At 37.9% G+C, this 14968-nt stretch overlaps 1 protein-coding gene across 8 annotated transcripts in view; it reads right to left on the minus strand.

Annotated features, from left to right (window-relative positions):
- Ehbp1 (Eps15 homology domain containing protein-binding protein 1) overlaps positions 1–11742 on the minus strand; it is a 533072-nt gene extending 521330 nt beyond the window's left edge. For 7 of the 8 annotated variants that reach the window (XM_071671877.1, XM_071671876.1, XM_071671881.1 and 4 more), the window contains exon 1: positions 11599–11732. The gene's annotated coding sequence lies outside the window, so the exon portion shown is untranslated. Of the gene's footprint in view, positions 1–11598 lie in introns of all 8 variants that reach the window. The other variant, XM_071671880.1, reaches the window with a different exon arrangement.
- Between the last annotated feature and the right edge of the window lie 3226 nt (positions 11743–14968).

The following is a 14968-nucleotide window of genomic DNA, read 5'->3' on the forward strand; positions in this document are numbered from 1 at the left end:
GCGTATGGGACGGGAAGGTTGGAAGAGGTGATGCCAGAAGAATTAATGAGACGTAAGGCTTTTGATTCCACTCTAACTGATACAGAGGTGGAGGATAAGCCACCCCAAGATGTGTCAACGGTATTCCATACTTAGGCGACTAAAACGCTTGATGTGAAACAGCTGCGGAACATTCTACGATCTTCCCGTCGAGACTGGATTCAGGACATGTGTGTTCGATCGAAAGCACAGATGCAAAGATGTTATTCAAGACTTTTGCCATGGCTTCTTTGTCTTAAATCGAGTCACTGTTATCGTAATAAATCAACCACCCGAATGATAATGACTATTGCTCCTATCAAACCTTATACATATATATATATATATATATATATATATATATATATATATATATATATATATATATATATATATATATATATTATCCCTGGGGATAGGGGATTAAGAATACTTCCCACGTATTCCCTGCCTGTCGTAGAAGGCGACTAAAAGGGGTGGGAGCGGGGGCTGGAAATCCTCCCCTCTCGTTTTTTTTTTTAATTTTCCAAAAGAAGGGACAGAGGGGGCCAGGTGAGGATATTCCAAAAAAGGCCCAGTCCTCTGTTCTTAACGCTACCTCGCTAACGCGGGAAATGGCGAATAGTTTAAAAGAAAAAAGATATATATATATATATATATATATATATATATATATATATATATATATATATATATATGAATATCTTTTTTTTTTTTGCTATTTCGACATTACATACTATATAATGACGTTGACTTTGAAGTACACCTCTTAGTCTCTACGAAAACATAATAATTCACCCCAAGTTTGTTATTGGTCTCTTTGAGTTTCCTATGAACTACTTTCTTCGACAACAGGCATTTCTATATTTCATCGTTCCAGGACCTTGGCTTCGTTTTAGAAAAGACTGTGCACTACGCACTGGCACAGATGTTCCCTCCACAACATTTGAAAGTTTTACAGATGTTTTTCCACGCTACGTTTATGTCGTTTTCATTGACCATATCATCTCAAATTTGCCTGCCGAGAACAAAGCAAAGTTCATGAAAACTTTTTCGTTTAAAATCTGGATTTTTTTTTTTCCAATACTGTCTTGTCGACCAATATTCCATGCAGTGTTGAAAGTGACAAAGATAATTTGTCGGTGGTCACTTGTACTAAATTTTTCTCCAACTTAATCATTACTATTAATACGATACTCATTTGCAGTGCAAATATTTTGTGAGTGGGTCTCTTGTCTAACTGGATTAGGGCACTATCAAGTAAATTAGGGTAGAGTCCGGGCCCGGAGTTAACAGAAAGGAATTCACTCAACTTATGAGGCCAGTTAGTTAAAATCCCTTAGCATGATAGAATCGTATTCATTACAAATTTCTGTTAATTGATCATTAAATCTCGTCTACCTCTGTTGTCTGTGCAGAAGCCTTTTATTTTCTTACAAAGCATATCATTAATTTCTACAAAAATGAAGTCGACATTATCGACAGCTACACCGTTTTTCATTACAAAATTAAGGTGAGTTTTAAAATAGAGCAAGACACCACTGCCTATTCTTATCCCCCCCTATCACTATATGACAAAGTGTACCAAGGAACAGCATATTTGGCAGGGAAATATTCACTTTTTATATGTAACCCAGATTCAGAAATATTATCGTAATTCCCTTACAATGCTGTTATCTCTAACTCAGAAATTCTGTTGCATATACTCAAATAATTAATACAATATATTCATATATGAGACAGATATATTTCGAAAAGAATATGAGGAGGAATGGGTATCCACCAATGGGTTTTTTCTTTATCAAGCAAAGCGCACATGTAGACTCACTAATGAGCCTACCAAATGGCACAGCTCTCACTTCATTCAGGTTTAACGCGTCTTTAATAAACACATCACACTGCATGTAGAAATGCTGCCATAATTCCATGAACTCGAACTCTCCTGAAAACATAGGTCCACGAATCTATTATTCAAACAACATCTAAATAACGCGTTGCCGATGCCGATCCTAGGTGGAACTGAAATAATTTTATCAGTTTTATCACGGAAGCGTTGAATGAGCCGGCGATACTTCTACCAACAGCTCCTCCCATCTTCTTCAGTACGTCGTAATATCGTTCGTGCCTCCACAAACCTCCTCTACAGCGTCAACGACATAATCTATCCAGACACCTAAAAAACAAAAACGTTTACGGTGGGAAGGGTTTAGTAGCTCATTCCTTTAAGGATCGATTCTGTTGTATGAAAGGGGAAGGAATACTTTGAAATGTCTCAACATCCATCCACACTGCGGCTTTCCGACGTAGATAGCTCAATCCCTGGTGCACCTCAGCATGGATTCGACAATGTCATAAAGGACATCTACCCTATAGGTTTGATCAGATATCTTATGAGCGGCTGTAGCCACCAGCTCTTCAGAATTCCAGGTTCCGTCTGTCCCCGCAAAACCAGCAAGCAAAGGCATCATAAGAGCATTGCAAAACTGGTCGCCAAGACGTTTTTCATAACAGAGACTGGATGCGTGCAAATATGACCGTTGTTTTTGTCGTCTGTTTCTGATGCGTCCTTGCGAAGTTGAGAAAAAGTAGTACGGCACAAGGAAATAAATCTCCGACGTCCGTAACCCCACATCTAATTACTTTCATCACGCTTATGAAACGTTCACGTATGAATGCAAACCCAAGCAACCATGTGAAGGAACAAGAGCCAGCTTTCATATGTCACGCATAGCACGTTGCTAATTACAGAGGCTAGCCTGAGCTGCTCGGCGTCAGCTGGGTACACGAGAAGCTCCAGGGGAACTTCGCATGCCACAGATTTGTGAGGTCCAAAATGGGGTCAACTCGGGAATCTGTAAGCGTTCCAGGATAATGTTAGCATCTAACACGGAAGCTACGTACTCAACACCACATGCGCAACGATGTCGTACTGAAAATATATATTCGTAAGTTCCATTCAGGTTCGTGGGATTACAATTACATCGTTAACGAATCCTCAATAGTTAGTTGTTCTGGTCTAAGATATCAACTATGGGAGCTTCAAGAGTCAGGGAGTCCTTTGTATTACCTGAGAAACAGCACAACACTATATATATACTCTGGTAAAAGTAAATGAAAATACTCAAGGGATTCATTCTTTTTACGTTTAAACTTAACCAAAGAAAATCTCGGCAAATAACGAACTAAAATTAGACTCTTTAACGTAAAAGGAACCTATAATCGGATACACGCTCTTATTCCAGTCTGTACCCAGTGATCCCAGCTTAGGACTCTGACAAGTCTTTACACATTAGCTAACTGCTTGGTGGACCGAGACCTTACAAGGAAGCCTTTGCTGTTCCCAGAGCTACAAGTTGCAGAAAAGAGTTAGAGAAAAAATTCTTACCCATACAAAACGTGGAATCCCTGACCCTTACATTACTATCATCATTCATGGACTCAACTATCAGCGCAATATTCCAACAATACGGTGCAACGGGGTGAAAAAAAAGCGTTTTCCAAACCTCGCCATCACCACGGCAAATGAGAGTGTCGTTGTATCAGTTCCCTTCCGACATCAGTTACTCTTACACATCCCCTTTCCCTTCCCCCTCCACTAACACTCACCCTTTCCTCTCCGTTGCCTCCAGTCCTGTCGGCACCAATCCCTTCCCTGATTAATCCTACTTCTCCCTCTCTTCTTTACCAGCTAACGTCTCACTCCTCTTATTGTAATATATAACCTCTCTTTCATCATGACAAGTCTTTCGTAAAACTTCCATTTCTCATTTAGATAATCTACACCGTCAGTTCGTTAGCACTTTAGGCATGCATGTGCGAATGTGACCTGTACCAAAAGAATATTAAATCTGACATATATATATATATATATATATATATATATATATATATATATATATATATATATATATATATATCAATATTATCTCTCCCTATTATTCAATAAGGATTCCTACTCTACCCCTGCTTATAACAGTGGGACACAGTTTTCTCTTTTTTTCCCTCCTCTCTTTGCAGCCCCGTAAACCTACCCGAGTGAATTTCATGATAAAGAGTGGCGCAATGAGCAATTCATTTACTGCAAATTTGTCAATGCACATCAATCAGATGCTTCCATTCGTTAACCTGAATTAGGATAGGTCTGATAGATGTGTGTCTCGAAAGCATTATGAAGGCGCTCCTTGAGACATACTGTAATGTACATTTAATATCCCACGCAAATCTGTATATGATTCAAGGCGAAACTAACCAGCTTCGAAATGTACTTGCTTTTGCTGCGACATACGGCATACGAGAAATATTACCTACAGGTAATAACACCAGCAGTAGGCCACCAGCTCCAACACCTAGTTCCTCGAGGGTGCAGAGGTTGTGACCTTGAAATTACCACAAGGTAAACGCCAGTCTCCGATTCGGAGCCTTGCTAGTCATCTATGTATGTACGCGTTTATAATAAGCGTGCAAACTCTCGCATCCTTCCTTCTCCATTCAACACAGTATATTACATTTTGTATCGAGGTGGTAAACCACTACAAAGCCTGACACAGGAAACTATGATTTATTTCCCCTGAATAATTGCAATTCCGTCTACAAAAGACAGTCACTGTAAAGTCACAAAAAATATTTTCTCACTTTTCCGGTCATAATCTTGTCTGAAGCTGTGGGTTCAAGTACCATTCGTTTTCAAGGAGCAGACTGCCTTCCTCTCTCCCAGTTTTGCAGTACACCAGCAAGGACACTAAAATGACACGTCAGCATGCAATCTAACATTCTCTATGAATGTGTATGAAGAAAATTACTTCGTAAACTATTGTGTGTGTGTGTGTGTGTGTGTGTGTGACCACAACATAGTAACTGTTGCCTGTTCACGAAGCCTGTAGAATGCTGTTTACGAATCTCCAAACGAGAGAAGCAAAGCCGATGATGACTGTTCAAAGTACGAACTTCCTAACCTATGCGAGCGTTCTATACTTCCATTTATTGGACGAAATTGCAAAGTTGGCGAACGTGCTGATATAACAACCTGGGACAACTGAAATCACTGTAACCATTCTCTGCTGCAAGAAATATAATTTACACATGGAAAATCTTGGAAAGCAAAGACCATACATGCAGCGATAGCGTATATGGACTTAGAATTAAGCTGAACACCTGAAGATGTTAAGACTTTCCATTTGGTAATTATAACGACGCTCACGTCCTTAATTACCATGACAGTCGATAAGCCAAAAGCCAGTACAAAAACAAACCAACTAAAAACAAATTATAAGGTAAAGTAACTAAGTATATATCCAAAAATCATTCCCTATTGCAAGTTCAGACTGGAAGACTAAAATAACACAATTACAATCAATAGGTGTCCCGCTTTTCATACAAGTAAACTCAGTATTCAGGACCCTGCAACAGTCTGAAAAATTATGAGGAAATTTAAGGTGTCATTTGGCAAGTATTAATAAAGTGAAACTTGATCTCAAAATGAAATTATTGAAATGACAATAATTTCATGTTTCTAGATATGTTGATTTCTGAAAAAAACTGCACTCTGTGAATGTATATAAACATTCTTTAATGCGGCGACTTTACCTGGTAATCATTAATCAGTATAATTAATATATAATATTATGGTAGGAAAATATTGGTGCTTTCAGATACAACACCTGAAGTTTTAACTCTCTCATATCAAGTTGTATCTGTCATCAAAAATGCTCATACAGTATGAAATCAATCAGGCAACATCAATAAATTCACATTATTGAAAACACTTGGTTTGAAAAAGGTACACAACTTTAAATGTTAAGCACTCGAATCAAAGTTACCGATGCTCCTCTGTAGACAGCTAAGTAGTAGTGACTAGAAAATTAGTACCAAGAAGTGACTAGAAAATTAGTACCAAGAGGTGGGGCAAGTTCCATCTGAGAGATTACTTCAATTAAATCAGGTTGGTTGTATTATTAGTCTGCCAAGGATAGGGCACTCAAATTTAGAGTTAAATCACATACAAATAAATGGGAAGATTGTATTCCCAGATTCTAGTAGAGACATACTGACTGGATAAAGAAGTATTTTTACCAATGACTGCTTATTAACTGAATGTCAGGATATCATGTCATTAGGTACATGGTCTCATCTAAATGGTGTTTGAAAGGTCCTTTTCCAGCTTTAACGCCTCCTGCCCCTTGTTCAAATTACTTTCTTGAATGAGTTATATTCGACTCAAAGCTCAAATTACTTTCTTAAATTTGTTATATTTGACTCAGAGCTCAAAAGTGGCACATGAATCACATAACTTCATTATTCTTAATGACTCTTACGTATCTTTAAATAACAGACATTAATTTCATAAACTTTTTATGAAAAACATCATACTTTTAAAAACTTTTCACCGCATCAACTAATATGAGTCATTCAAAACTCAAAAGAACAGTCTATGAAGTAAAGCCTATATGTAAAGAATAAGTACGGATTAGTTTTAAGAGATTGATAAAGCATTCTGCATTCCATAAAATATCTGTTCTTCTATAAACTCTTCCAGAATAACATAAAAGAAGTTACTATTACCATAAATGAATAATGGTGTTGGAGAGTCAGAAAGGGTAGCTTTGTTTCTAAAGTTAAGCAGCAGTTTTTATAAATTCTTATTGTAATGCCAGATTAGTTTGTGGTTTAGGAGAGGGATGGTACTATTTCAGACTGAACCTTTGCATGCACTGCATTCTCCGTTCTGATCATAAAAACAATAAAAAGTAATGCAGCAACATACCATCAAAATAAACAAGTTTAGCACTGTGTGACAAACTTGTGAGAGTCAGACCAATGTGTATTCAGTAATAAAATGTAAATCTTTGGGTCATACAAACCTTAAGAATCTGCATGTGAAATGTTATAAAATTATAAAAACAATTAAATTGATCATGAGGAAAAAATGAGCAGATCTAACCAGCCATAATTCTGTATAAAAACCATATTGAACAAAGATGATGCATCCAATGTTTTTAAATTGTAATAAGAGGGATAATGATGCTGGAGCATCTCAAGCAAAAATTTCATTTTCAGGAAGTTTCTGATAGGAAGTGAGAAGAAATAACATATTAGACTATAAAAATCATTTGCATCAAGAAACAGTACCTAAGGTGAGTTGGAAGAATTTTATCTATCGTGTAATGGCACTCCTACGACACATTATACATCAAGTGTAAACAGGCTCTCAGCTCACTCAGCTGTATTCTCAAGTTAAGTTTGATGAAGTGTAAGATTCAAGTATTGTACACTTCTGGAGGTCTTAATTATTCATCAGTCTCTGTATCACCTTGATGGGTCACTGTAGTTGGCCTGCTCTTTATAATCCAACGGACATACCATATGCACCAAAAGGTTTCTATCATATTTGTCAAAATATCATACTCTGTTATGTATGTGAACTAAAAGCAAGAAATCTTGGACAAAAAGTTATCAGTTGTGTGCCACAACCTTTATCAATTTTGTTACAGATGGTAGAACAGGTAATAACTACTTGTATCAGGACATCATAACAACCATTCCACTGGCATCTTTATAACAAGTACTGGTGCTCTTAACACTCAAAGTTAATTTACTGCATTGGCTGTCAGTTTCAGTCAAACATTTCTTGTAATACCAATACCTTCAACCATCATACTACAGATCTTTATCATCCTCCCAACTCATCTAAAATAATTTCTGATTCCTTCTCATTCTTACTTTGAAGTCTATCTGTCACTGTCTACCACACTACCACCTAATAAGGGTGAGTTTCATAAGCATACATCAAGGTGAAGACAGGTACTGCAGACTCCTTGCATGCCACACTTAACATACAGAGCAAGCATAACCCTTCCTGTACACTGAGCTGTTGCTCCTATCAGTAACTCAACTGATGATCTTGTCAGTCAGTTGTCATTTGTATTCTCAAGAATGTAGCTGGTTAGGTACACTTATTGTAAACTTTTCCACTGAGCTTCTGATTTAAACCAAAAGGCTGCCAATAATGTTCCCAATACTTTGAGCAAATGTTGAGTAGTTCCAGGCTCATGACATGCATATTGCTTTCTTTTTTTATTTATAGCATTTTTGGATTATGTGATATTTTACAAAAACTTCAAGCTTGTCATGCCATCAAGGCACTGTTAAACTTCCCTTTTATATATGGCAGTTGCACAAAGAAAAATACTGAAAGTTTAAAATATGTAGGGGTGATGGTAGGATAACATAGATGATAAAATCTAAAAAAAAAAAAAAGAGGAGTGCTGTATATTGAAAGTGCTTAGTTTAAATGACTGAATATACAAAGGTTCCATGAGAGGATGCAACATGACCAACAGTGTTACTTTAACAAATAGTGATTTGTTTCTCCAGAATCACTTATGTACTACACAGATATATTTCTTATTTAGACACATGGACACCTTTCAGTCTATGAAACAATACTTCCCAAAAATATTTTAGATAAAAATTGCTTGTTCTATTCCATGCAAATAAAAACAGCATAATGCAAGTTCATAAAAAAAGAATGTACAAAAAACATATAAAATTATAGTCTGGAAAGGGTAGCCTTAAAAAAGGATTTGGATAGGCAGGTTATCCAGAATTAAACATGATAATTTTAAGTGAAATGATGCTGAAGAGAGTGAAGGATGCTTTTAAATCAATGGTCATTAGAATATATCTAAAAGGTCACACAAACAACAATATTAATATTGAAGATCAGGTTTAGAGGTAGATGGATATAGGCTAAAGAATATTATTCATAATGCATTAAAATTTTTTTTTACTCTACTGAGAACAGAATAAGACCTGCACAAGGTAATTATTTACTCTTTTTTTCTATTTTCATGCCTAAGTGCTTTTCTTACCTTATCCAGGTAAAATCAGGAACAACTGAACAACTGCCTCATTTGCACACATTCACTCTCTAGCTGTCATATATAATGCACTGAAATCAGAGCCCAACATTACAGCAAAGTCCTAAAATCTAATCCATGGTTTACCTTGGCCGCTTCATATGCCCTGGTTGGTCCAAAAGACAGACACTATCATATCTCACATGATCAACCCACCTTACATCACATATTATCCTTAGGCATTTAATTTCCATCTCACCCAACCTCTATTTTTTGCATTCAATGCCCACAGCTCATATCCATACAACATAGCCAGGACTACTTTACACTCAAATATGGTATATCTACCTTTCCCCTAAGAGGCACTGACCTCTCCTTTCCTAAGCATCCAGTACCTAAGTCTCCTCTCCCACTGGATGACTTACTTCCACCCCCATGGTTCCATCCACCGCCACGTCCATTTCCAGGCACCTAAAGCACTCCGCTTCTCCAGGTCCTTCCCAGTTACACTCAAAACATGCTGGCCTACTTGCTGTGCCTTATTACCTTACTTTAGATCACATTCAAACTTCCACACATTCTCCTAAACTCAGATACCAAACTGGAATTTTTTGTGTCTGCCACCAGAGGCATGAAACCAGCAAATGGCAACTGACTTATCTCCCAGGTCTCCCAACCCCAAACATACTGAAGACTAACCCTGCTTCAAGACCCTCACATTCCTCTTCCTCACCAACCCATAAACAGATTAAACACCCATGGTGACATAATCCATGAAGCAAATCCATCTTCACCTGGAACCACTCATGCTTCTCCCTTCCTACTTTCACACACACTCCTCACTGCAGTTAGTTTCCTTCTTTCCACAATATATGTTCATACCACCTTCTTCAAGGCATCTGTCTATCCTATCAAATGTTTTCTTCAGGTCCATAAATAGCATACATATTCCTGTCTTTCTCCAGGTAATTCTCAAACAAATTCTTCAAGGTACACAACTAATCCATGCACCCTCTACTATGACTGTAGCCAATTTGTTCATCACCAATCAGATGCTTTATGCATACTTCAATCTCTCCATAACCACTCTCCCATTCCCCTTAACAGGTAATATCAAAAGCAATGTCTGTAATTTGAGAACTCACAACTGTCCTCCTTTGCCAGTCTTCAAGCAACTCACCTTAGGCTAAAAAGCCTAACTAATCAAAAACACAGTCAGCCCTTTCTTGAGAAACACGACTAAAATCCCATCTCCTGCCACTTTCCTACACTTTAATCATTCACTCCACTCATCACCCCATTCCCAACATATCACATTCACCACCCTCTCATCTAACACTTTCAAGAATCCTTAAAAAAAAAAATACCTTTTTTTTCTTATCCTATGGAAACAAATAACAGTGAACTATTACGACCTGGGATATTTTGATGTTAAAGAATACAGAAATACGTGGAATGCAAAAACCAACAAAACCAATTACATCCTCACCAAATGTCACCAAGCAGTTAACATTTACATTATATATGATGTGATTTGAAAAATATGCCATTATCACGGTATCATGTTTAAACGAAGTTGCTGGGTGTTGTGTGCATCCGTCACATACTAACATATCCCAGCACAAGAATGAATTCCAATACACATACTCCATCACATGATAAGATGGGGCAGAGAACTACAGCAGTGGTAAATGGTAACTATAACATCAAAAATATGGCAAATCTCGTTCCACAGGCAAAGTTAGATGAGACTTTTTCACAACAGATTTCTGCGTGTGTTTGATCTACTTTTAAACTGATTAATCCTACACCTTCCCTGAGCATAGCTCTACCCATTATCGACTTACTGTCTAAGGAAAAGACAAGAATTACCACCAGCAAGTACCATCCATTTCCAGTTCAGTAAACTAACACTACAAAACATTTCTGACAGCCATTCAAGGTTTAAATACCAGTGGCTCTAAATTCAGTGACAACCCAATGACCTATAACAAGTTCAAAGACTAGACTGAATCTATTTAATCAGCAGAGGCTAGACCTGAGATTATAAGACTGAAGCTCTCATATCATTTAGTGGCTTTGGAAATGTGGACTACATTCACTAGACAATCCCTTGCTGTTACACCAAGCAAAACGTTTGTGATTTGAAGTCAAGATTTGTAGACTAAGAAATACAACATGAAGAGTTAAGAATGCTTCCCAACACCCACCCAGTCCTTTGACCCATTACTTATTTCCCACATGGAAAATTCTCTCCTTGTCCATAATCCTGACATAATTCTGACTGTGATGACCCTTAACATAATACAAGAATGAAACCTGAAAATAGCAGGTATCACATTGATATTTGGTGGTAGGAAAAATGGACGCCTATTGGACTGCCTATCCTATCTCACACTCCTCCCATATAGGAAAAGCTCCATCTAATCAAAAGGCTGTTCGAAACACCGTGTAATCAGTCTAAGGTCAGTGTACTTAGTAAATTAATATATTTTCTCCTAATTTTCAGGTGATCATTCCTTACCATTGGTATCCAGCAACTGAAAAAAGCAAGACACTTTTAATTCTAACAACGTTATCATTTCCATCACTTCACCCCCTATGAAATACACATAGAATACAGTTTTTTAACACAATAAAATAATATACTAACAATAATCTACCAAAATACCATTGACCTCTTCCCGGTTTAATTGTCGCTTAAACAGTAAGTACGCACGCTTACCTTTAGGACGGAATTCACGATACTACGAGTCTTTCACTTAATGTAAATCCTACACGTAATTGGCTTAATATATGTTACAAAAAGCATATAATCCGTGTTAGCACTGGCGGAAGATGATCCTCGACTCACTACCATAACACAACTGATGTCATCTCGAGATATTTGGCATGTTCTTTTAGCATAAATGAAAAATAAGTAAAGTAGATAGTAAAAGATCAAATTATATCCATTATAGTACTATTTCCTTGTATATGAATTTTATAATATTTTGTGTATTTCATCGGATTTTGGTACAAAAGTTTAGAATCAACACGTTAAAAGAATGATAGCGGGAGAGGTAAATAAACAATGGTCCCAACCGAGAGGAAGCACTGCTTGCTAGAAGAATAAGTTATTTTACGTAAGGAAATATTATCTGTTAATTAAGTAGACCATAAGTAAGACTTGTTGTAGATGTTTTGTTTCAGTCATAATGAATTTAGGATAGTGAATACAGGACACCATAGGAAAGCAGCAATCCCCTACTCTGATCTTCACTTGTGGTACTGATTCTTTGCATTATGCTTATAGTAATGTTTAGACTAGATTAATAACTTGGGTTTACCTTTATAACAACATGAACCAAGTCAACATGTTTTTATTTTAATAACACGTATATACTTATACTGTAAATATTTTTCTTTGGTTATATTTTGCTGTTTAGTTGGCAGTGATGAGTGAAACTTTGTTTAACACCCTTTATGTCCTCCATACGACTGGATCTCTCGACAACACATACAAATGAAATGTTTTTTGCTGACATGGGACCAAGATTTAGATATCAATTCATATGTGTCAAAAGAAATAAATTATAACATATTTAAAACCATTGGGGTCACGGGAGAGCTCATGTCCACCTTGAAGAAATATGGGCAAAGTGTTTGGTTAGATCTGTCAAACCAGTCAATCGTACCATAAATTCCATCTCGGTTGTTCCTTACCATCTAACCATAGCTTACTTCAGCGTAACTCAGAGATGGTACTAGGGAAAATAGTGTAAAAGAGTAATTTAGTCCAAAGAAATGTGTGACTTATATGGGACAGCCAGACAAATAAAGTGAAATAATCAAAATGTCTGTTTCCCCTGGACAAGTAAGAATAGTTATTTGCAAGAGGACTCTTGAGTCATGGTATGTTCTCACCACAGAGAATAGGGTAATATTTCACTTTAGCAGCATATCAGTGGACTCCTATTACCTACTGATCAAGAAGAGCATTATTAAGATATAATGACATAAAGTAATCCTGTGATAATAAGTAAAGCACTTATTATTTACTTTAGTTAGACCACTTATTAGAGCAACATTGAAGCAACAGTGGAGGGGGCTAATGGGGAGGTGATAACGAGTAGTGGTGATGTGAGGAGATGGAGTGAGTATTTTGAAGGTTTGTTGAATGTGTTTGATGATAGAGTGGTAGATATAGGGTGTTTTGGTCAAAGTGGTGTGCAAAGTGAGAGGGTTAGGGAAAATGATTTGGTAAACAGAGAAGAGGTAGTAAAAGCTTTGCGGAAGATGAAAGCCGGCAAGGCAGCAGGTTTGGATGGTATTGCAGTGGAATTTATTAAAAAAGGGGGTGACTGTATTGTTGACTGGTTGGTAAGGTTATTTGATGTATGTATGACTCATGGTGAGGTGCCTGAGGATTGGCGGAATGCTTGCATAGTGCCATTGTACAAAGGCAAAGGGGATAAGAGTGAGTGCTCAAATTAGAGAGGTATAAGTTTGTTGAGTATTCCTGGTAAATTATATGGGAGGGTATTGATTGAGAGGGTGAAGGCATGTACAGAGCATCAGACTGGGGAAGAGCAGTGTGGTTTCAGAAGTGGTAGAGGATGTGTGGATCAGGTGTTTGCTTTGAAGGATGTATGGGAGAAATACTTAGAAAAGCAAATGGATTTGTATGTAGCATTTATGGATCTGGAGAAGGCATATGATAGAGTTGATAGAGATGCTCTGTGGAAGGTATTAAGAATATATGGTGTGGGAGGCAAGTTGTTAGAAGCAGTGAAAAGTTTTTATCGAGGATGTAAGGCATGTGTACGTGTAGGAGGAGAGGAAAGTGATTGGTTCTCAGTGAATGTAGGTTTGCGGCAGGGGTGTGTGATGTCTCCATGGTTGTTTAATTTGTTTATGGATGGGGTTGTTAGGGAGGTAAATGCAAGAGTTTTGGAAAGAGGGGCAAGTATGCGGTCTGCTGTGGATGAGAGAGCTTGGGAAGTGAGTCAGTTGTTGTTCGCTGATGATACAGCGCTGGTGGCTGATTCATGTGAGAAACTGCAGTAGCTGGTGACTGAGTTTGGTAAAGTGTGTGAAAGAAGAAAGTTAAGACTAAATGTGAATAAGAGCAAGGTTATTAGGTATTGTAGGGTTGAGGGTCAAGTCAATTGGGAGGTAAGTTTAAATGGAGAAAAACTGGAGGAAGTAAAGTGTTTTAGATATCTGGGAGTGGATCTGGCAGCGGATGGAACAATGGAAGCGGAAGTGAATCATAGGGTGGGGGAGGGAGCGAAAATTCTGGGAGCCTTGAAGAATGTTTAGAAGTCGAGAACATCATCTCGGAAAGCAAAAATGGGTATGTTTGAAGGGATAGTGGTTCCAGCAATGCTGTATGGTTGCAAGGCGTGGGCTGTGGATAGAGTTGTGCGCAGGAGGGTGGATGTGCTGGAAATGAGATGTTTGAGGACAGTGTGTGGTGTGAGGTGGTTTGATCGAGTAAGTAATGTAAGGGTAAGAGAGATGTGTGGAAATAAAAAGAGCGTGGTTGAGAGAGCAGAAGGGAATGTTTTGAAATGGTTTGGTCACATGGAGAGAATGAGTGAGGAAAGATTGACCAAGAGGATATATGTGTCGGAGGTGGAGGGAACGAGGAGAAGTGGGAGACCAAATTGGAGGTGGAAAGATGGAGTGAAAAAGATTTTGAGTGATCGGGGCCTGAACATGCAGGAGGGTGAAAGGCGTGCAAGGAATAGAGTGAATTGGAATGATGTGGTATACCGGGGTCGACGTGCTGTCAGTGGATTGAACCAGGGCATTTGAAGCGTCTGGGGTAAACCATGGAAAGTTTTGTGGGGCCTGGATCTAGAAAGGGAGCTGTGGTTTCGGTGCATTATTACATGACAGCTAGAAACTGTGTGTGAACGAATGGGGCCTTTGTTGTCTTTTCCTAGCGCTACCTCGCACACATGAGGGGGGAGGGGGGTTATTCCATGTGTGGCGAGGTGGCGATGGGAATAAATAAAGGCAGACAGTATGGATTATGTACATGTGTATATTTGTATATGTCTGTGTGTGTATATATATGTGTACATTGAGATGTATAGTTATGTATA

Source organism: Panulirus ornatus, chromosome 17 (assembly GCF_036320965.1).
Source record: "Panulirus ornatus isolate Po-2019 chromosome 17, ASM3632096v1, whole genome shotgun sequence".
NCBI classification, from domain to species: domain Eukaryota; kingdom Metazoa; phylum Arthropoda; class Malacostraca; order Decapoda; family Palinuridae; genus Panulirus; species Panulirus ornatus.